The sequence below is a fragment of the Oncorhynchus keta genome, chromosome 29 (assembly GCF_023373465.1).
Source record: "Oncorhynchus keta strain PuntledgeMale-10-30-2019 chromosome 29, Oket_V2, whole genome shotgun sequence".
NCBI classification, from domain to species: Eukaryota; Metazoa; Chordata; class Actinopteri; order Salmoniformes; family Salmonidae; genus Oncorhynchus; species Oncorhynchus keta.
In genome coordinates this window covers 49,800,026-49,822,802 of record NC_068449.1, presented here as the reverse complement: position 1 = coordinate 49,822,802, position 22,777 = coordinate 49,800,026, and positions in this window count along the sequence as shown.

The window sequence follows — 22,777 nt, the reverse complement described above, 5'->3', positions numbered from 1 at the left end:
TTGCCACATGAAATCAAATCAAGACGTAGAGAGGTGAAGTTGACGTTAGAGACAGCAAAGAACTTTTCCCCCTGCACTAGTGCCTCACGAACGGTTTCCATGGATATACCCTCACCTGCTCTGTTTATTCAAACAAATTATTCTGATTGAAACCGTTGTTTCCACACCTGTCATATCTCCTCTAGTAACAAACAGTAATTATTTCCAGAGGCTAGAATCGCTTACAAAACCTGTCAATAGGGAATGAGGAAACTGAATGCATTTATCCGAAACGTGTCTTTCGTATTTAACCCAACCCCTCTACAATATGTTATGGTTAGAGATAACTGTTATTACTGATTACTGATTACGAGAGGACGGGTAGGCTAAACTGGATTATATGCAGCAGCTCCCAGGTGGTCCCTTATCAGGCTTGTCACCAAAGATTACTTTCCCTTTTCCTCATATTCTGGATGAGCACACATGTTTGGCCAAGCAGGAAGTGGCGATGGTGTACAATACGCGATGTGTCATAACAGGGTATCTGTTTATTTATTTATTTGAAATTTTGCCGGATGAAATCTCTTGTTTTGAAGAGTGTAAATAAAAAATGTGAATCGAGAATGTTAACAAGAATAATAGGGTGATGGGTTTTGACCTATAAACGTCAAACATCCTTAATCATGTCGCAGAGGGAGAGAGAGAGGGAGGCAGGACGTGTAAATACTGCCAGAACATGATATTGTTCGACGTCAGGGACCCTATGGGGAGGAGTGAGGAATGTTGGGGTTGAGGTCAGGTCAGATGACGTGAGGAAGAACAGCTATCACTAAAGTTCTGGATAGAGGTGGTGAGGTGTGTTGGCTGTTCAGATGTGTAAGGAGGGGCTCAGCATAGGAGAAAGGGTTAAATACCAGGGCTTGTTTGAACATGTTCCTTGTCTTATGCAGCTGAATGACTCAGTGAGGTCTGAGCTTGGTTTGAGGTTTAATAAGCGTCCGTGAGTTTTTTTACTCAATTTATTTACAACCCAACAATGGTAACTACTATCTAATAATAATAATAATAATAATAATAATAATACAAATAAAAAACATACATTAACAATATAAAATATAAACGACTTAGGCCTACAACTAATACAAACCACAGCTGCAACTACTAATACAACTAATATAATTACTGCTAGAACTACGAATACAACTAATAAAAACTACTGCCACAGCTACTAATACAACTAATAAAATCTACTGCTACAACTACTGTAACTAATACAAAAAACAGCTACAACTAATAATATAACTAATACAAACTACAGCTACAACTACTAATATAACTAATAAAAATGAATGCTACAACCATTAAAGTTGGAATTACAGAATCATCTAGAATGTCATTGTATGCTGTAGAGTAAAGATTTCTCTTCACTAGAACTAAGGGGCCCGAGCCATGGAAAACAGCCCCAGGCCATTATTCCTCCTCCACCAAACTTGACACCTGTCACTATGCATTGGGGCAGGTAGCGCTCTCCTGGCATTCACCAAACCCAGATTCGTCCGTTGGACTGCCAGATGGTGAAGCGTGATTCATTGTTTCTACTGCTCCAGAGTCCAATGGAGGTGAGCTTTACACCACTCCAGCCGACGCTTGGCATTGCGCATGGTGATCTTAGGCTTGTGAGCGGCTGCTCGGCCAATGGAAACCCATTTCATGAAGCTCCCGAAGAACAGTTATTGTGCTGACATTCCTTCCAGAGGCAGTTTGGAACTCAGTAGTCAGGACAGCGGCCCTGTTCTATGAGCTTATGTGGCCTACCACTTCACAGCTGAGCTATTAGAGCTCCTAGATGTTTTCATTTCACAATAACAGCACTTACAGTTGACCGGGGCATGTCTAACAGGGCAGAAATTTGAGGAACTGTCTTGATGGAATATTGGCATCCCATGACGGTGCCACGTTGAAAGTCACTGATTAGTCTTCCACCAAGGCATTTGCAGTTGGAGTCACACATGTTGTCCTCTGTCCGCTGCTCTGGCTGTGTGCTGCTGTTGTGGGTGTCTGGAGTGATCAGTGGTGACCCGTCATTCAGGTTAGCATGAATGAATACGTGTCACATATCAGTTTGCAAACATGCAGGTATTTCAGACTAGCTCTGTGCTAGGGGTTGGTTGGTAATGTTCTCTAGTTGCACCGTAATTGGCTCAGTGTTCTGTCACTCATGGGGACACTACGCCACCAAAACAATCTTCAGGGAGAGCTCGAAAATTCAATCCTCTTGGGTGCTGCCATAGATTTACATTAGAAGTGCCCATCCAAGAAGGCTCAAGGTCATTGGCCACAGATAAAATGACGTCATATCTACTGTAGCTTTGATTTGACTGATCATGTCAACATCATACTTTCACATGCTTTGCTTGCAGTCATCATCATGAATCAAGTCGACAATCTACCGGCAAATCCTTTTATCTTTAAAACGAGCTCCGACTGGGAAAATAGGTTTTGAACGGACATCCAACTCAGAATTCCAAGTCGGGAACTCGGGCCTCTTTCTAGAGCTCCGACCTGAAGATCACCGACGTCACGATACACCCTTGTTATTTTCTGAGTTCCCAGTTGTATTGAAAGCACCATAAATCCAGAAAATGCCACACTTTAATGACAACGTTTCATGACAAAAATTTGCCCACAAAGAAGGACCGCCGCACCACCTTCTTGTTCAAGTGAGCACAGAACAACAAGGTGAGTCCAAAAATGTATTGTATGCTGCTGCATAAATGTTGTAATATGCCAGGGAGATATTTATACTCTAACTAAGAAAGTAATACTAAGTGTATATTGTGTAGTAAGCTGTTAGTAGCCCATGTGCCTCACCCTAATAATTGGGTTCCCTTTCCCCCCTCATAACTGTTCTAACTTGGTGGTGATCATGTAGCCTATAGCCTGTTTTAGAGAAATGTAACCATTGAATACTGTAGGAGTTTTCATTGTCTGCTGTTCTGCCCCTTTTATTTATCCTACGGTTCTGACTTGATGTAGTGCTGAACAAATAGTTCAATTGACTATGTCCATCTTAATGTGCTCATTAATGTCTTGATCAAAGTTACGGACTGCCTCTTATCCGCTCATCGTCCCCTGATGCGACAGTTTGTACATCTCAATTGGCAGTAGAAACCACATTTGTTTTAAGCAAGTCAACCATATCAGCTATGTTTTTTTTAAAGGCAGTAAATGAGGCTGAATGAAGTGTTTCGCTGCCAAACAAGGCTCTGCCAGGTGTAGTGGTGGTAAGGATTCACTCCATGGTGCTGAAAAGAAAGCTCTGCTGTTGGGACAGCTTTATGTAGGCCCTAACAGTTTATGGGGCCTGCTCACCGTTATAGTGCAGTTAATGTATTGTTTAGGGTTGTGTAGTGTAGTGACTCTTCTGGCATGCATACACATGTTTTTTTTTTTTTGGGGGGGTTTACATGCTAAAAATGTTCTCCATGGGGCAGAGGTTGAGTATATGTGCTTGTGCTGGGGATGTTGGGTGTGTGGTTGTCAATGCAGGGTGTTGAATATGTGTCAGTGGTATGTGTGATGTTTGTATGATTGTTAGTGTCAGGAATGGTGTGTGTGTGTTTTGGAGAGGTTGTTGGTTTGGGTGCCAGTGGTGTGTGTGTGTGGTATGTGTGGTGTGTGTGTGTGGATGTCTGTCTTCAGGGTGGAGAGGACGATGGTCCTCATCTCCTCCAGCTGTCTCTCAAGGGACTGGCTGTGCTGCTCTCTCATGATGAGTTCCTCCGTCATGCGTTTCAGCTCCATCCGCAGATCCTGGTTTGCCTCTTTAACCTGCCTTACAGCACAGCACGACTGTTGTATCTGTGGTGTTAGCTGGATGCAGGTCAGTGAGTCAGGTTTGGTCTGTTTGCTGGAGACGCTGCAGAAGGCCTTTTCATTAAAGACGGTGTAGTCTCCCTGTTATATATGTTCCTATGTCCATACTGGTGTAGCACTGAGAATGAACAAAGTATGGGCATGCATTCTAAGTGATATGCTGCTGCGGATTTTGGAATGATCGTGGACTACAGGAAAAGGCGGGCTGAACAGGCCCCCATTAACATTGACGGGGCTGTAGTGGAACAGGTCGAGAGTTTCAAGTTTCTTGGTGTCCATATCACCAACAAACTATCATGGTCCAAACATACCAAGAGTGTCGTGAAGAGGGCACGACAAAACCTTTTCCCACTTGGGAGACTGAAAAGATTTGGCATGCATCCCCAGATCCTCAAAAGGTTCTACAGCTGCACCGTCTTTAAATGTATTTAGTCATTTTATTTTTTTATTTCTACTTTACTTAACCAGGTAGGCCAGTTGAGAGCAAGTTCTCATTTACAACGGCGACCTGGCCAAGATAAAGCAAAGCAGTGCGACACAAACAACAACACAGAGTTACACATGGAATAAACAAACATACAGTCAATAACACAATAGAAAAAAAGTCTATATACAGTGTGTGCAAATGAGGTAAGATAAGGGAGGTAAGGCAAGAAATAGGTCATAGTGGCAAAATAATTACAATTTAGCAATTAAACACTGGAGTGATAGATGTGCAGAAGATGAATGTGCAATTAGAGATACCGGGGGGATTTTTGAAATTCGTTCCAGTCATTGGCAGCAGAGAACTGGAAAGAATGGCGGCCAAAGGAGGAATTGGCTTTGGGGATGACCTGTGAAATATACCTGCTGGAGCACGTGCTATGGGTGGGTGCTGCTATGGTGACCAGTGAGCTGAGATAGGACAGGGCTTTACTTAGCAAAGACGTATAGATGACCTGGAGCCAGTGGGTTTGGTGACGAATATGGAGCGAAGTCCAGCCAACGAGAGCATAGGTCACATTGGTGGGTAGTATATGGGGCTTTGGTGACAAAACGGATGGCACTGTGATAGACTGCATCCAATTTGCTGAGTAGAGTGTTGGAGGCTGTTTTGTAAATGACATCGCCGAAGTCAAGGATCGGCAGGATAGTCAGTTTTACGAGGGTAAAATCGAGAGCATCACCGCCTGGTATGGCAACTGCTCGGCATCTGACCGTAAGGCAGAACGGCCCAGTACATCACTGGGGCCAAGCTCCCTGCCATCCAGGACCTATATACTGTAATAGGCGTGTCAGAGGAAGGCCCAAAAAAGTGTCAAAGACTCCAGTCACCCAAGTTATAGACTGTTTCCTCTGCTACCGCACGGCAAGTGGTACCGGAGCGCCAAGTCTAGGACCAAAAGGCTCTTCAACAGCTTCGACCCCCAAGCCATTAGACTGCTGAACAATCCATAAAATTGCCATCGGACAATTTCCCCTCCCTTTTGTACACTGCTGCTACTCGCTGTTTGTTTGTTATCTATGCATAGTCACTTCGCCAGCACCTACATGTACAGATTACCTCAACTAGCCTGTACCCCTGCACACTGACTCAGTACCGGTGCCCCCTGTATATAGCCTCGTTATTGTTATTCTTATTGTGTTACTTTTTATTATTACTTCTTACTTTAGTCTATTGGTAAACCTTTTCTTCTTATTGAACTGCACTGTTGGTTAAGGGCTTGTAAGTAAGCATTTCACGGTAAAGTCTATACTTGTATTCGGCGCATGTGACAAATAAAGTTTGATTTGATTTATAGTATATGGTTTATTTTCTCGTCAATTATTCAGCACCTGGGATTGAGAGAATCATTGCCGAGTGGCAAAGTTCAATAAAACGAGTGGTAATGAAAACAGTAGACCTGAAACCAATAACCACAATATCCATACACCTGCAAGAATCCCCTTCCCAGACGGAACGGTTGGATGGATGAATAAAAACATAGCCCTCAGGGTCGAAACACTGCACAATGGAACCATTCAACAGTGTGTGGTTACCTTTCTTACTGTAATGAAAATATACACCTTGGACCAAAGGGATGGTGATGGTCACTGCATTGTCTCTGATTTCCTCCTCTCCCATTGGTTAACGGACTTTGGCCTGGCTACCCCACAGCACAGCATCAGCGATATATCTAATGAATGGCAGTCTGTATGACAACATGGGAATTAGCCCAGACTGGTGTCCAACAATAGCTGGCGGAATGGTCAATTGAGCCTAAATAGAGAGATGGACAGAAGCACGTGCACTCGCTCGTGCGCATGCGCACACACATACACTGATCCACATCAATTATTGGCCGTTCCATTATGCCGCAGTATGGAGATGCACTGAGCCCGTTACGCCCATCTGGGAGTTTATCTAGCATCCTATTGGATGTCGTCCTAAGCATCTCAGCAAATGGAGGGAGTAATAGGGCAGTGTGTTGGAGTGTGTTATAGTGGAGGACACAAGTGGTTTTTGGTCGGTAGACTGGACTGGAATTATCATATCCACTGCACTGTATACTGAAAGATTCTGTGGAATCGTGTAGACTAGATGGAATTAAGTCAATCAAGGGAACGAGGATACAAGGGAGGAGTGGGCTGACTCCCCACACATCTGATCCATGACTTATTATCATTCTCCAATTAGTCAAATGAAGGGTTATTCCATAACATGCTGACATTAAAAACGTTATTCTGCAATCGATAACAATTACGTTTCTGTGTCTGTATGTGTGTGTGTGTGTGTGTGTGTGTGTGTGTGTGTGTGTGTGTGTGTGTGTGTGTGTGTGTGTGTGTGTGTGTGTGTGTGTGTGTGTGTGTGTGTGTGTGTGTGTGTGTAAGTTTGTCTCTGTCTCAGTGTGTGTCTCAGGGCGTATGTGGTCCTAGGCAGGGTGTCATGTCTGCTTGTGATTCCTGACACGCACCTGCCGCGATGCCTTAAGTGTGGCTGAGAGATTCTTATCCCTAGAGCTACCTCTTCTCTTCATCCCTTCTTCTCTTTCCCGCTCTCACCTCTTTAGGTCTCATCACACTCTCCTCCTGTAGGGGAGAGAAGGAGAGAGGGAGATGAAGAGAGCAAAAGAGAGAGGGAACGAGGAAAAGAGTGAGAGAGCCTGGTAAAGAATGGATAGGATATACAGTACATCAGCAGGATTGGCCCCTTTATGCCTTAGGAATGGTAAAATGAGACGTGGCAACCCACTGCCTGTACAATGGGCCAGTAAACTGGTCTCTAACAGGTCCTTCTGGCCCAAAGCCAGATCCTCTGATCTTCCAATCCTACATCAGACTTGAATTTTTCATCAGTTGTCGAAGCCCAGAGAATAAAACAGAGAGTCGGCAATTTACGGCCTGTTATTTCTGTTGTTAATCACTAACAAAGAGCTTGTTTCATGTCCAAATAGATGGATATTAGCAATGTAATGACCAGAAGCTAAATTCATCATGGCGACTTTGCCTTGTTCTTTTTTAGCCTGTCTGGGTCAGCACGTTCCCTCTGTTAGCCTATAGGTTTAGCATTTCATTTAATCTGAGCTGCCTTTCTTCCCCTTTAGGGACTCTTGCCTGATTTATGAGTGGAAGGTAATAGTCTCTCCCCTTCCTTAATGTGTTCTGCTGTTAGACGGGTCATGGATTTAGCCTTGTGCCATTCTCCCTATAGCAATAACCCGATGTTATTATGGAGTCGGACAAAATGTCAGTTTCACCTTGATAAAGTGTTGACACATAGCTACATTAGATTCTGTTCTGCGCTAGCATATGGTGATATTATATTGGTAGTTATCCCCCCCCGAAAAATGTATGTACTAAATCTGCTGACTTCTAAAGGATTAATCCAAATTTGAAAACGAGAAAATGTGGGAGATTTCAAATGCTTTGGGATACCTGGCTATACTAAACATGTAGGATTTAGCTGTGGGAGTCTGTCAATTCAATATGCATGACAGCATTATGTTCACGGTTACAGAGTGGGGAATTATAGCCGTGAGTGGTGGTAGTGCCTCGCGTGTCTTTCTGACTATGGTATATGTACAGTATCGATGCATTAAGATACAGTACAGCATACATGAGAGGTACTGTGATGTACCTTACCAGTGTTGCGGCTAAAAGCATTGTGGGAGGGAGGAAGAATACATGGGACAGCGGGAAGCCAATATGGCATTAATAAGAAGTGGCATTTTGACTCTGTGATGTTCATCTCTCCTGTGTTTGACTCACGCACTTCGTGCAGGCAGGCAGCAGGAGAATCTAGGTCGCTTTAAAATACTATTTGTTTCAAATGCTTCGTTTCTCCCTCTGAAGATCTGACGTGCGACTTGAAAAAGTTAGATGGAGAGCTCTCAGAGCTTGTCGGAACTTCTCAACCTACATTCTTTCAGATCATTCATTTTTCGGGGGGTGCTTTCAAATCCCAAGTATTTGATTATCAATTGAATCATCTACGGTAACGGTCATCTGCTGCTATAAGGTCAATTTGAGGGGTTTTCTAGACAAAGTCCATGATTCTGAATACCAGCAGAGAACATAAGCAACTCATTACCGACTAACAGAAATAGTCCCAAATGTAAACTAACCTGCTAACAAGTCATGACAAAACATGAAACAAACAACCCAGTCATAAACTCAACATGAAACCGTACGGACTACACAGCTTAGCGACACAGGAACACAGCAGGAGAGGAGGATGAGAGACAAAGCTGAGGCAGTGCCACTGCAGACTAATGATCTGCTCAGGGCTTTTCATCTGCAGCTTCAACAGGCTCTGGGAGAAAGGGAAGAGAGGAGGAGATGACAGGAGGAATGGGAGGAGGGGACCTCCCATGGGACCAACCACCTCCACCCCTCCTCTCTTTCTAACCCCCTTCGTTTGCTGCTCACTCAAGCCCACTCGAGCACTGAGGTATGAGGAGAGGAGTGATAGAATATACCCCTCTCTTGTAGAGGAGGGAGGGTTATTGAAAGTGCCATATAGAAAAGCTCTGGGATCATTTCATTATGGAAATTCATAAAGTTGTGAGAGAAAGGTAGGGAGATAGTGACAGGTGTATGCAGAAAGTGCCTTCAGAAAGTATTTATGCCCCTTGACTACATTTTGTTGCCTTACAGCCTGAATTCAAAATAGATTCAATATTTTTTCCCCCTCACCCATCTACACACATTACCCCATAACGACAAAGTGAGAACATGTTTTTAGAAGTGTTTGCAAATTTATTGGCAATGAAATATAGAAATATCTCATTTCTAAACAGTCAAAACTTTGGACACACCTACTCATCCAGGGTTTTTCTTTATTTGTACTATAAGACATCAAAATAACACATATCAACTAGCAACCAATTACAGATGCAAGTATTTCTGGATAAGTCTCCAAGAGCTTTGCACACCTGGACACTTGTACAATATTTGCACAGTATTCTTTCTTCATTCTTCAAGCGCTGTCGTTGGTTGTTGATCATTGCTGGACAAATATTTTCAAGTCTGCTTTCCAGCAGACACTGGGGGGACAAATTCAACTTCCAGCAGGACAGTAACCTAGAACACAAGGTAATGGAGTTGCTAACCTAGACCAAATTGAATGTTCCTGAGTGACCTAGTTACAATTTTGACTTAAATCGGCTTTAAATTCTACGACGAAGACTTGAAAATATTATTCAAAGCATGAAGTTAATTTCTTTGCCAATTTCTTTTGCAATTTTACTGCAGTGCCTCCTTGCAAACAGGATATATATTGAAATATTTTTTATTCTGTACAGGTTTCCATCTTTTCACTCTGTCATTTAGGTTAGTACTGTGGAGTAAATGCAATGTTATCAATCCATCTTCAGTTTTCTCCTATCACAACCATTCAACTCTTTAACTGTTTTCAAATCACCATTGGCCTCATAAGTGAAGTCCCTGAGCGGATTCCTTCCTCTCCGGGAACCGAGTTAGGAAGAACCCTTGTATCTTCATTGCGACTGGGTGTATTGATACATCATCCAGGGTTATTCAATGTCTGTTTTTTTTTTACCCATTTATCAATAGGTGCCCTTCTTTGCGAGGCATTGGAAAACCTCCCTGGTCTTTGTGGTTGAATCTGTGTTTGAAATGTACTGCTCGACTGAGGGACCTTACAAATAAATTGTATGTGTGGGGTACAGAGAATAAGTAGTCATTGCGTATTTTGACTCAAGACATTTCAGCTTTTCATTTTTGTATTAATTAGCACAAATTTCAAAAAACATAATCCCACTTTAACGTTATGGGGTATTGTGTGTGGGCCAGTGACAATTGATTCCATTTTAAATTCAGGCTGTAACACAACAAAATGTGGAAAAAGTCAAGGGGTGTGAAGGCACTGTATATGTAGATGCCATGCTTAAGAAGAGGTGTGTATGTGTGCATCCATGCCATTGAGTGGGCGTGTGTGTATGCAAGTGTGTGTACAGTATGTGTGTGTGTGTGTGTGTGCCATCCCCTGTGATTTTCATGATGGATGAGTTTCAGAGTTGTGTAAAAGTAAGGAGTGATCTGACCACATTAAAAACACACACAGGAAGCTATTAGATCTCCAGAGATACTCAGGGATATTTCTGCTAAGTAAATCACATACTGTACGGTACAGTACGGTACATCCGTTAGCAAAGGGCCAAGGGGGATCTTCAGTGTTTGAGTACATGATAATAATGTTCTCTGTGTTTTAACAAGGACATTAACGTCAGTGTCATGACTTCAGCCGACGTCACCGGCTTTCTAGCCATCGCCGCTCCATTTTTCGTATATCCATTTGTCTTGTCTTGTTTCCATACACACCTGGTTTTCATTTCCCCAATTAAGCTACTTGTATTTAACCTTCTGTTTCCCATCATGTTTTGTGTGTAATTGTTTTCATGTTAGGTGGTGTTAGTTTACGCGCTCTACTTCCATTTTATGAGCGCGTTTGATTCATGTCGTGCTCACGTTTTTTTGGAACTATAATAAAAGTGCTTCGCCTCCAATACACCATTGTGAAAGTATTTTAGAAAGAAAGCAATAGTTGTGTAAAATCAACATTGATACTCAATAAATTCGTAGAAAAGGGTTCTATGCCTCAATCAAATTTGCATACATAATTATAAACAAAGTGTAGGGTCAAAACTCATACACAGATTGCATCATAAAAACTACTGTTTGATGAGTTTATGAAAAGTAATTAATGCGCTATCAAGCAGAAAGAAGACAAGGTCTCTCTCTCTCTGTCTCTCTCTCTCTCTCTCTCTCTCTCCTAAGTGAGTTCACAAATGTTGATTATTTGTCAATTTACTGTGTCAGTTCACCCCATTTACTGTGTCAGTTTAACCCATTTACTGTGTCAGTTTAACCCATTTACTGTGTCAGTTTAACCCATTTACTGTGTCCGTTCACCCCATTTACTGTGTCCGTTCACCCCATTTACTGTGTCCGTTCACCCCATTCACTGTGTCAGTTCACCCCATTCACTGTGTCAGTTCACCCCATTCACTGTGTCAGTTCACCCCATTCACTGTGTCAGTTCACCCCATTCACTGTGTCAGTTCACCCCATTCACTGTGTCAGTTAACCCCATTCACTGTGTCAGTTCACCCCATTCCGTTTTCCCCACTTACTGTGCAAATCCACACTACTTTACCATTACACAACAAAAGTTTAATCTCAAAATTGTTTTTTTAATTAAACCCTTTGTCTTACCTTGAAAACTATTGAGAAACCCAATTACGGAAATGTCAAGGTGTATCTTTTACGCTTGTCAAGTATATCCCTGGACCATTAGTAATTTAACATGCAGCCCTTTGTAACATGGCTCTTGCATTTGCAGAGGATGAGGTTTCTTCAAAACAAGCACAACACCTCCCTTCTTTAAACACAAGAAGACAAGAGCAGTGTAGTGGAGCTGTGTAAGACAAACAAAGTCAATTGGGAAGCCAATTATGAAGCCAGCTTTTTCCCGGTGCATCCAAGATAACAAGACTGTTATAGGAATGGAGTGTAAAGACAAAACAAACGCCTCACATAACTTCTTTGTTTATGAAGAAGACTTTGTTTCTTAACCTTGAGTACCTGACCTTGCCACAAGGGGTACTTGGAAAACCCCATAAGTGCATAAAGCCAAATGATCGCTGGCACATGAGCGGGGACTTCAAGCAGACTCTATAGTGACCAAAAAAGCTTGCGAACCACTGCTCTTACACTGTACCATCTGCCTCTGAGCCGGCCATTTTCCGGCCCAGTCTCTCCCATCTGTCCTCTCCATCTTCTGGCAGGAACAGTCCTGCTGAGCTGAGCGAGGAACAAACTGCGACTGGCAACGAGTCACTCTGGGAGACTCCAAGCCTCTGGAGGGTTGAAAGACCGTTTGTTCATCGGCTCCCGTGACTCCCCTCTCAAAAGAGAAAAGCATCTGAGTCATGCAAATGTCGCTACATGGAGCTTGCTCTGCTGAGCCTCTGATTCACAGGGACACGCTTGCTTTTCTGTCAAGTCAAACTTCCCTCTTCTCTCCGGATCGGAGTCACACAAAGGGGATAGTAGAGCATTGGATGGAGAGCATAGTAAGCAAAAAGTATTGTAATGAAAAAGATAAAGAAGAGGACGTTGGTTATATCATAAGGGAGGTTGAGCTCAGTGGGGAATATGGCTTGAAAGACGCAGCAGCGTGGATGGGAGGAAGAGTATGAAGGCAGGGGTGTACTTGAAAGTACTACTTAAGTCATTTTGGGGGGTATCTGTATTTTATTTTACTATTAATATTTTTTACTACTTTTACTTCACGAGATTTTACTTCACTACATAATTATGTAGTTTTTACTCCATACATTTTCCCTGACACTCAAAGGTACTGTAACGGTTTTCTAGGTGTGGTGAAGGAGAGCCGGACCAAAATGCAGCGTGTAGATTGCGATCCATGTTTAATGGAAAAAACACACGTAAACACGAATCAATACAAAAAAACAATAAACGTAATGAAAACCGAAACAGTCTAAACTGGTGCAAACTAACAGTAGATAGTTACAAAGACACTAAGGACAATCACCCACGACAAACTCAAAGAATATGGCTGCCTAAATATGGTTCCCAATCAGAGACCACGATAAACACTTGACTCTGATTGAGAACCACTCCAGACAGCCATAGACTCTGCTAGATCACCCCACTAGCTACAATCCCACTATATACCAAAACCCCAAGACAAAACACACCACAATACAAAAACCCCATGCCACTGGCCTGACCCAATACATAAAGATAAACACAAAATACTTCGACCAGGGCGTGACAGGTACTCGTTACATTTTGAATGGTTAGCCGGATAGAACATCTCTGGTCATCCCTATTGCCTCTGATCTGGCGGACTAAATGATGTCTGAATGTTGGAGCCCCTGGCTATCGGTACATTTAAAAAGAAAAGAGAATGGTGCCACCTGGTTTGCTTCATATTAGGAATTTGAAAATATGTATACTTTTACTTTTGATACTGAAGTATATTTAAAACCAAATACTTTTAGACTTTTACTCAAGTAGTATTTTACTGGGTGACTTTCACTTTTACTTGAGTAATTTTCTATTAAGGTATCTTTAATTTTACTCAAGTATGACAATTGGGTACTTTTTCCACAACTGGATGAAGGGAGAGAGGATGGAGGAATGGAGAGGGGGAGGAAGGTGAAGGAGACAGGGCGGTGGGTAGAGACAGCGGTCTATAAGGCACTACAGACACCCTGGTTCGATTTCATGCTGTATCACAACCGGCCGTGATTGGGAGACCCATAGGGCGGCGCACAATCAGCCCAGCGTTGTCCGGGTTTGGCCATTGTAGGCCGTCATTGTAAATAAGAATCTGTTCTTAACTAACTTGCCTAGTTAAATAATGGTTAAATAATGAATTTTTTATTTAAATTATTTTTACAAAGAAAATACAATATTGATCCCAACGGCCCTGTTGATCGAGAATCTTGGGAGGCTGAAAACTGCAGTACTACAGTATATACCCCACTAATTAAAATAACATTTGTGGACAAAAAACAACTAATGGAATGAAAAGTAACTTCATCCCTAGGTCTGATGACATTGATCAATTATAGAAATTGTGCTTGGTACTCCCAACCTTTTAGTTAATGATTCATAAAGGTGTTCTCAGTCTCTGTACAGCATTAACATTTAAAATGTCTACTTGTTTTTTTAGTTTCTTTTTTAAACCTTTAATCAGGCCAGAATGACCTTATTTAGCCTTTTCCTTAATTTAAATCAAATCAAATATTATTGGTCACATACACATGCTTAGCAGATGTTAAAAAATTGCGAGTGTAGAGAAATACTTGTGCTTCTAGTTCCGACAGTGCAGCAACATCTAACAAGTAATCTAACTATTCCACAACAACTACCTAATACACACAAATCTAAGAAAATGAATGGAATAAGAGTATATACATGTACATATAAATATATGGATGAGCAATGACCGAGCAGAATAGGCCAGAAGCAATAGATGGTATAAAATACAGTAAATACAGTTGAAATCGGAAGTTTACATACACCTTAGCCAAATACATTTAAACTCAGTTTTTCACAATTCCTGACATGTAATCCTAGTAAAACTTCCCTGTCTTATGTCAGTTAGCATCACCACTTTACTTAAGAATGTGAAATGCCAGAATAATAGTAGAGAGAATGATTTATTCCCAGTGGGTCAGAAGTTTACATACACTCTATTAGTATTTGGTAGCATTGCCATTAAATTGTTTAAAAGGTCAAACGTTTCGGGTAACCTTCCACAAGCTTCCCACAATAAGTTGGGTGAATTTTGGCCCATTCCTCCTGACAGAGCTGGTGTAACTGAGTCAGGTTTGTAGGCCTCCTTGCTCGCATACACTTTCTCAGTTCTGCCCACAAATTTTCTATAGGATTGAGGTCAGGGCTTTGTGATGGCCACTCCAATACCTTGACTTTGTTGTCCTTAAGCCATTTTGCCACAACTTTGGAAGTATGCTTGGGGTCACTGTCCATTTGGAAGACCCATTTGCGAACAAGCTTTAACTTCCTGACGGATGTCTTGAGATGTTGTTTCAATATATCCACATAGTTTTCCTACCTCATGATGCAATCTATTGTGTGAAGTGCACCAATCCCTCCTGCAGCCAAGCACCCCCACCACATGATGCTGCCACCCCTGTGCTTCACGTTTGGGATGGTGTTCTTCAGCTTGCAAGCTTCCCCTTTTTGCTCCAAACATAACGATGGTCATTATGACCAAACAGTTCCAGTTTTGTTTCATCAGCCCAGAGGACATTTCTCCAAAAAGTACGATCTTTGTCCCCATGTGTAGTTTCAATCCGTAGTCTGGCTTTTTTTGGCTGTTTTGGAGCAGTGGCTTCTTCCTTGCTGAGCGGCCTTTCGGGTTATGTCAATATATGACTCGTTTTACTATACTTTTGTACCTGTTTCCTCCAGCATCTTCACAAGGTCCTTTGCTGTTGTTCTGGGATAGATTTGCACTTTTCGCACCAAAGTATGTTCATCTCTAGGAGACAGAACGCGTCTCCTCCCTGAGCGGTATGACGGCTGCGTTTTCCCATGGTGTTTATACTTGCGTACTATTGTTTGTCCAGATGAACATGGTTTCTTCAGGCGTTTGGAAATTGCTCCCAAGGATGAACCAGACTTGTGGTCTACACATTTTTTTCTGAGGTCTTGGCTGATTTCTTTTGATTTTCCCATGATGTCAAGCAAAGAGGCACAGAGTTTCAAGGTAGGCTTTGAAATATATCCACAGGTACACCTCCAATGACTCAAATGATGTCAATTAGCTAATCAGAAGCTAAAGTCATGATATAATTTTCTGAGATTTTCCAAGCTGTTTAAAGGCACAGTCAACTTAGTGTCTGACCCACTGGAATTGTGATACAGTGAATTATAAGTGAAATGATCTGTCGGGAAACAATTGTTGTAAAAAGTACTTGTGTCATGCACAAAGTAGATGTCCTAACCATCTTGCCAAAACTATAATTTGTTAAAGAGTTTTAATGACTCCAACCTAAGTTTATGTCAACTTCCGACTTCAATTGAACATATGAGATGAGTAATGCAAGATATGTAAACATTATTAAAGTGGCATTTATTATGTATAGCTATTGTATTATATTTAATTTCATTACATTTCATTGTATTTACAATTGATGTATTATTTTAACCTTGTGTTGTCTTCTATTTTTGATGTCCTAAGTGTAGTAGAAGTCTAATTGATGGGGTCGCCCCTGGGATGTGTTAACCTGCCAAAACTGTGCTGACGGAGGACAACCCCCTTAACAGTTATGACCGTAGTGTCAGCCAAGTGACAGGTCCCACAGACCAGCCATTACCTCATTTGTTTATAGCTTAATAATAACTTTATGTAAAATGTATGTACTGTTACACGTATCTCAACAGATTTACTGCTACTAGAACTATCTCAACATTTACTTCTACATCAAAAAATGGATTCCCTAAATGCCTGTTGAATTAAAAAGCCTGTTTGAATGGAGTCTTGCGACTCGCACACAGGAGATGTCTAATAAATGTCCAGCTTGCCATGATTCATGATGATCAGGGTCCAATGCAATGCCCTGAGGCCTAGACGCTTTGCTAACCTGGACTCACTGCATGCTAACGCTCGCTCGAATGGAAACAAGCTCTCTGGGCAAAGAGTGAACTTATTAGCGTCCAACGCTAGGTGATCATGTCACTGCCGATTTGTCAGTTGGTTTGGATTCTATTCACCAAGGGCATTCCTAGTCTATACAACAAACGCAAAGCGGCGGAGGACGCGAGGTGAAGTTCGATGGACAAATGCAAACAGACAGGTTTCCACGGAGATGGGAGTTGTTTTCTTGGAAACAAGAAACAAACAAGGTTTCGAACAAGCGCAACAATAGGTTTTGGTCACTGATATCAAGGCGGACGACTAGATGCGCTCACCTCAGGCAAGTGGCTGAGTCAGTCAAGTCCAATACGGTCTGCTTCTGCTCTATGGTACTGATTGGATGGGAAATCAAAAGACAGGAAATGCCTTTTCACTAAGTCAAGTAGAGAAGACAAGATTAAGAGGGAGATGAATGGACGTTCTTGTCCTCTAGCGAATGTCGATCAGTGAGACCTTTATAAGGATCCCTGGATTTTTTTTTCATACCATTTAGCAGACATCTAGACAATGGATGGGAACAATCCCCTGTATATAATGTTGTGAGCTATCCTTGGTTTGTAGAGGATACAATGCACACATCAGTGGCCTGGCATGAGACGTCAAAATGTAATATACTTATTTTATTTTTTGGGGGGATATCAGATAACCAGACAACAACCAGATAAAGGCGTCTTTAGGAAATGCTTATGTACTGCTTAGGTGTTATAGAAGGGTTATGAAAGTGTTGTGAAGAGAAATAAAAAGTGTTACCACAACCGGTAACCAACCTGACCGTTACACGTCAAGAGACGTCATTACAAAAACTTTTCCCAAATGTGCCCCTATCTTCAGTGTGTATTGTATCTACCTATAAAGATACAAATACATCTCAGTGTGGAATGTACACTCAAGTACACTTCCAGTGGAAAATACACACCCCAAGACAGAGACAGAGACAGAGACAGAGACAGAGACAGAGACAGAGGCAGAGACAGAGGCAGAGGCAGAGGCAGAGGCAGAGGCAGAGGCAGAGACAGAGACAGAGACAGAGGCAGAGACAGAGACAGAGACAGAGGCAGAGGCAGAGACAGAGGCAGAGGAAGAGGCAGAGGCAGAGGCAGAGGCAGAGGCAGAGGCAGAGACAGAGGCAGAGACAGAGACAGAGACAGAGACAGAGGCAGAGGCAGAGGCAGAGGCAGAGACAGAGACAGAGACAGGACAGAGGCAGAGGCAGAGGCAGAGGCAGAGGCAGAGGCAGAGGCAGAGGCAGAGGCAGAGGTAGAGGCAGAGGCAGAGGCAGAGGCAGAGGCAGAGGCAGAGGCAGAGACAGAGGCAGAGGCAGAGGCAGCGACAGAGGCAGAGGCAGAGGCAGAGACAGAGAGTCAAATCTCCATGCTCTACATTCACACACTTTACATTTTCATAAGAACATCTTCACACTGAAGGGCTAATGTGGGCTGGTTTCCCTCAGAAAAAACAACTGGGCTGACAGTAACTCAAATTGTCAGACAATATCAATATCTAGGAGGCAGGGAAATGTATCAGCCCCAGTGTTACCCAGCGAGTTAAAGAATGAAAATCCACTCTGAATTAATTTTTAATCAATCGTGTCACTAGCAGCGGGAAATACATTTGGAACGAAATCTTGGAGAGTTTCAGAATGTTGAAGAGATACGCTACTGCTTTCACTTGGGAGTAATTGGAGGCTACATGAGTTGCATTATGTTACAGTTGTCCCCAGGAGCCACAATCAAGGAGGAACAGGCTTCTAATCCATGTAGATCTAACCTTTAAATATGGATACACAATACACAAGAAATCCCCAGTCTTCTGCTACATGGATTCCACTCAGCTGTCAGTCAGGCAAGCAGCTCCTTGGAGTAAAGGCACAAAAGAGCAGGGCCTCCAGAAAGTATTCAGACCTCTTGACTTTTCTCACATTTGTTTTGTGTTACAGCCCAAATTTAAAGTGGATGTTGTGTGACTGATCAATACACAATACCCCATAATGTCAAAGCGGAATTATGTTTTAGGAATTTGGGGAAATGAATAGAAAATGTAAATTCTGAAATGTCTTGAGTCAAATAAGTATTCAATCACTTTGTTATGGCAAGCCTAAATAGGTGCAGAAGTAAACATTTGCTAAAGAAGTCACGTAATAAGTTGCATGGAATCACTCTGTGTGCAATAATAGTGTTTAAGGTCATTTTTGAATGACCACCTCATCTTTCCCACACATACAGATAATTGTAAGGTTCCTCAGTCAAACAGTGAATTTCAAACATAGATTCAACCACAAAGACCAGGGAGGTTTTCCAATGCCTTGTAAAGAATGGCACCTATTGGTAGATGGGTAAAAAAAATATATATATTTTTTTGAATACTCCTTTGAGCTTGGTGAAGTTGTTAATTACACTTTGGATGGTGTACAGTAACAATACATCCAGTCATTACAAAGATAAAGACATCCTTCCTAACTCAGTTGCAGAAGAGGAAGGAAATCGCTCAGTATTTCACCAATGGAGATTTTAAAACGGTTACTGAGTTTAATGGTTGTGATAGGAGAAAACGGAGGATGGATCAACAACATTGTAGTTACTCCACAATACTAACCTAATTGACAGAGTGAAGGATGTCTGTACAGAATATTCCAAAATATGAATCCTGTTTGCAACAACACACTAAAGTAATACTGCAAATGAACTTTTTTCCCTGACTACAAAGTGTTATGCTTAGTGCAAATCCAATACAACACATTACTGAGTACTACTCTCCATATTTTGAAGCATATATTGATGGCTGCATCATGATATTGGAGGATGTATGGCAGAGTTCCTCTTATTTTGGTTATTGCTTTGTCCCAGAGCAGTTTCTTTTAATTTCCTAGAAAACACATTGACACCCTGTTTGTTCAAGTGTACTAGGTCGTACATCAGCCGGGGGTGAATGTCACAGTGGTTCGATAGGTAAACATTGTCCAAGAGAGCACAGCCTCTAGACAGCTCAGTGTTGTTGCTATGAATAATGTGGAATAGCACATCTCCATATGGCAACAGGGTAGACATAGTGATGTTGGTGTTAGGAAACCTCTCTGTGTCTCTGGCTGCCACTTGCTGCATTGCAGTAGCAACAGTACATGTCCTCTCATTGCCATCAAATCATTAGTACCTGTGTGGATTATAATATGTTTGTTGCTTGACAGACTTTTCAAGGCACTTCCTGTTGTTGGGCTCCATAGCTTTCACACTGACATGCCAGGGGATAGCAGTTTCTCGCTGACAAATTTCCCTTTGGAGTCACATAAAATGAAGGCTCTAGGGTACTCAGTCCGTGTGCTGGTGTTGTGGGCTGTGGTGTCTGGAGCGATGTTCTTTGGCTGGGGACCACAGGTGGCCTTTCCTTGTCTTCCTCTCTCCTGAGGGTCCCAGCATGGCTCCGCTGGCGCTGGTGCTCTGGGGCTGGGATGTGAGGATCTTGGGGAGGTCTGGTCAGACCTTTCTGACAAGGGGAATGTGCTGGTGTGGGAGGAGGAGTTGTACTGGGTCTGGTTACTGACCTCTTGTGCTGAGTCTGTGTGAGTACCGGAGGTTCACAATGAGAATAAGTGGTATTGCCGATATGGGGATGTGAGGGTGTGGTGGTGAGGGTTGTGGTAGGCTCCAGTTGTTCTCTTAGATTGGGGATGGTGGTGTCTCTGTGTTCTAGCCATTCTATGACTCCTGACAACTCCCCTTGTAGCTCCTCTCTGATGTCTGCTACCTTTCTCCACGTGATGCTCTCCATCGATGCCCATTTCTCTCTCAGCTCCTCCTTATCCTGCCTCAGAACTGTCCCCTCACCACCAAGCTCAGGGAGATACCCCCAAAGGCCAGGGACAGGTTGTCTCTCTCCATGTCTGCTAGGGTGGCTTGGTTAAATGAGGGTGGGGGGACTCATCCAATCTGTCATTTCTGATTGAAGTGTAGCAGTTATCTTTCAAGGTGTCTGCTAGCTCTTTCAGTGATGTAAACTCACATATATAGAGGTCAAGGGCCTTGAATCAGGCTCCTGTTCATCAAATACCAAGATCTGTAGACCATTAGTGATTCCTCTCTTTCTAACATGGCCAAAGTACCTACATGGGGGGGGGATACTTCTGCCATTATTTTTTTTAAATAAAGCACTCTTTTTTATAAATCGCTCAGTATTTCACCAATGGAGATTTTAAAACGGTTACTGAGTCGACGACATCCGATCCTCGTTTGCTAAGTCAAACGACACCGCTGGTTCTGCTCACACTGCCCTACCCTGTGCTCTGACCTCTTTCTCCCCTCTCTCTCCAGATGAAATCTCGCGTCTTGTAACGGCCGGCCGCCCAACAACCTGCCCGCTTGACCCTATCCCCTCCTCTCTTCTCCAGACCATTTCCGGAGACCTTCTCCCTTACCTCACCTCGCTCATCAACTCATCCCTGACCGCTGGCTACGTCCCTTCCGTCTTCAAGAGAGCGAGAGTTGCACCCCTTCTGAAAAAACCTACACTCGATCCCTCCGATGTCAACAACTACAGACCAGTATCCCTTCTTTCTTTTCTCTCCAAAACTCTTGAACGTGCCGTCCTTGGCCAGCTCTCCCGCTATCTCTCTCAGAATGACCTTCTTGATCCAAATCAGTCAGGTTTCAAGACTAGTCATTCAACTGAGACTGCTCTTCTCTGTATCACGGAGGCGCTCCGCACTGCTAAAGCTAACTCTCTCTCCTCTGCTCTCATCCTGCTAGACCTATCGGCTGCCTTCGATACTGTGAACCATCAGATCCTCCTCTCCACCCTCTCCGAGTTGGGCATCTCCGGCGCGGCCCACGCTTGGATTGCGTCCTACCTGACAGGTCGCTCCTACCAGGTGGCGTGGCGAGAATCTGTCTCCTCACCACGCGCTCTCACCACTGGTGTCCCCCAGGGCTCTGTTCTAGGCCCTCTCCTATTCTCGCTATACACCAAGTCTGCCGATTTGATCGCCCAATGTGGTCTCAACAGGCTATTCTGTTACGATGTCACCGAACAACCATCTACTAGCCCCGGCCCACTAGCTTTTCTGAACACTGTGTCCCCTGCTCACCTAGCGTAGTAGTGACTACCGAACAGCACCCTGACTCACCTATTGCTGCTCTTTTGACGCTATGATCACTCGGCTACACAGCTGATGCCCCCTGGACTGTTTCAATAACACGGTAACTCATTTTGTTTACCTGTCGGCCCCAGCCTCGAACTCAGGTACTGTATATACCTAACTGACCCGCTCTGCCCATTCATCGCCATTTACCTGTTGTCTTAGCTCTCCTGATCAACACCTGTGATTGCTTTATACGTCTATCTAATGTCAATATGCCTTGTCTACTGCTGTCTTGGCTAGTTTCTACTGTTTTATTTCACTGTAGAGGCTTCAGTCCCGCTCAAAATGCTTAGATAGCTCTTTCGTCCCACCCCACACACATACAGAGACTTCACCTGTTTTAACTGGTGACTCCAGAGATGAAACCTCTCTCAACATCACTCAACGTCTAGGTTTACCTCCACTGTACTCACATCCTACCATACATACCCTGGCATGTACATTATGCCTTGAATCTATTCTACCGCGCAAAGAAATCTGCTCCTTTTATTCTCTGTCCACAATGCACTAGACAACCAGTTCTTATAGCCTTTAGCCATACATTTATCCTCCTCCTCTGTTCTTCTGGTGATGTAGAGGTTAACCCAGGCCCTGCAGCTCCATGTTCCACTCCTATTCCCCAGGGGCTATAATTTTTTGACTTCTGTAACTGTAAAAGCCGTGGTTTCATGCATGTTAACATCAGAAGCCTCCTCCCTACGTTTGTTTTATTCACTGCTTTAGCACACTCCGCCAACCCTAATGTCCTAGCCGTGTCTGAATTTCCATCCCCAACTACGACATTTCCCACCAAGACAGAACTGCCAAAGGGGGTGGAGTTGCAATCTACTGCAGAGATAGCCTGCAGAGTTCTGTCATGCTATCCAGGTCTGTGCTCAAACAGTTTGAGCTTCTACTTTTAAAAATCCACCTTTCAGAAATAAGTCTCTCGCTGTTGCTGCTTGTTATAGACCCCCCTCAGCCCCCAGCTGTGCCATGGACACCATATGTGAATTAATTTCCCCCCATTTATCTTCAGAGTTTGTACTGTTAGGTGACCTAAACTGGGATATGCTTAACACCCCAGCGGTCCTACAATCTAAGCAAGATGCCCTCAATCTCACACAAATGATCAT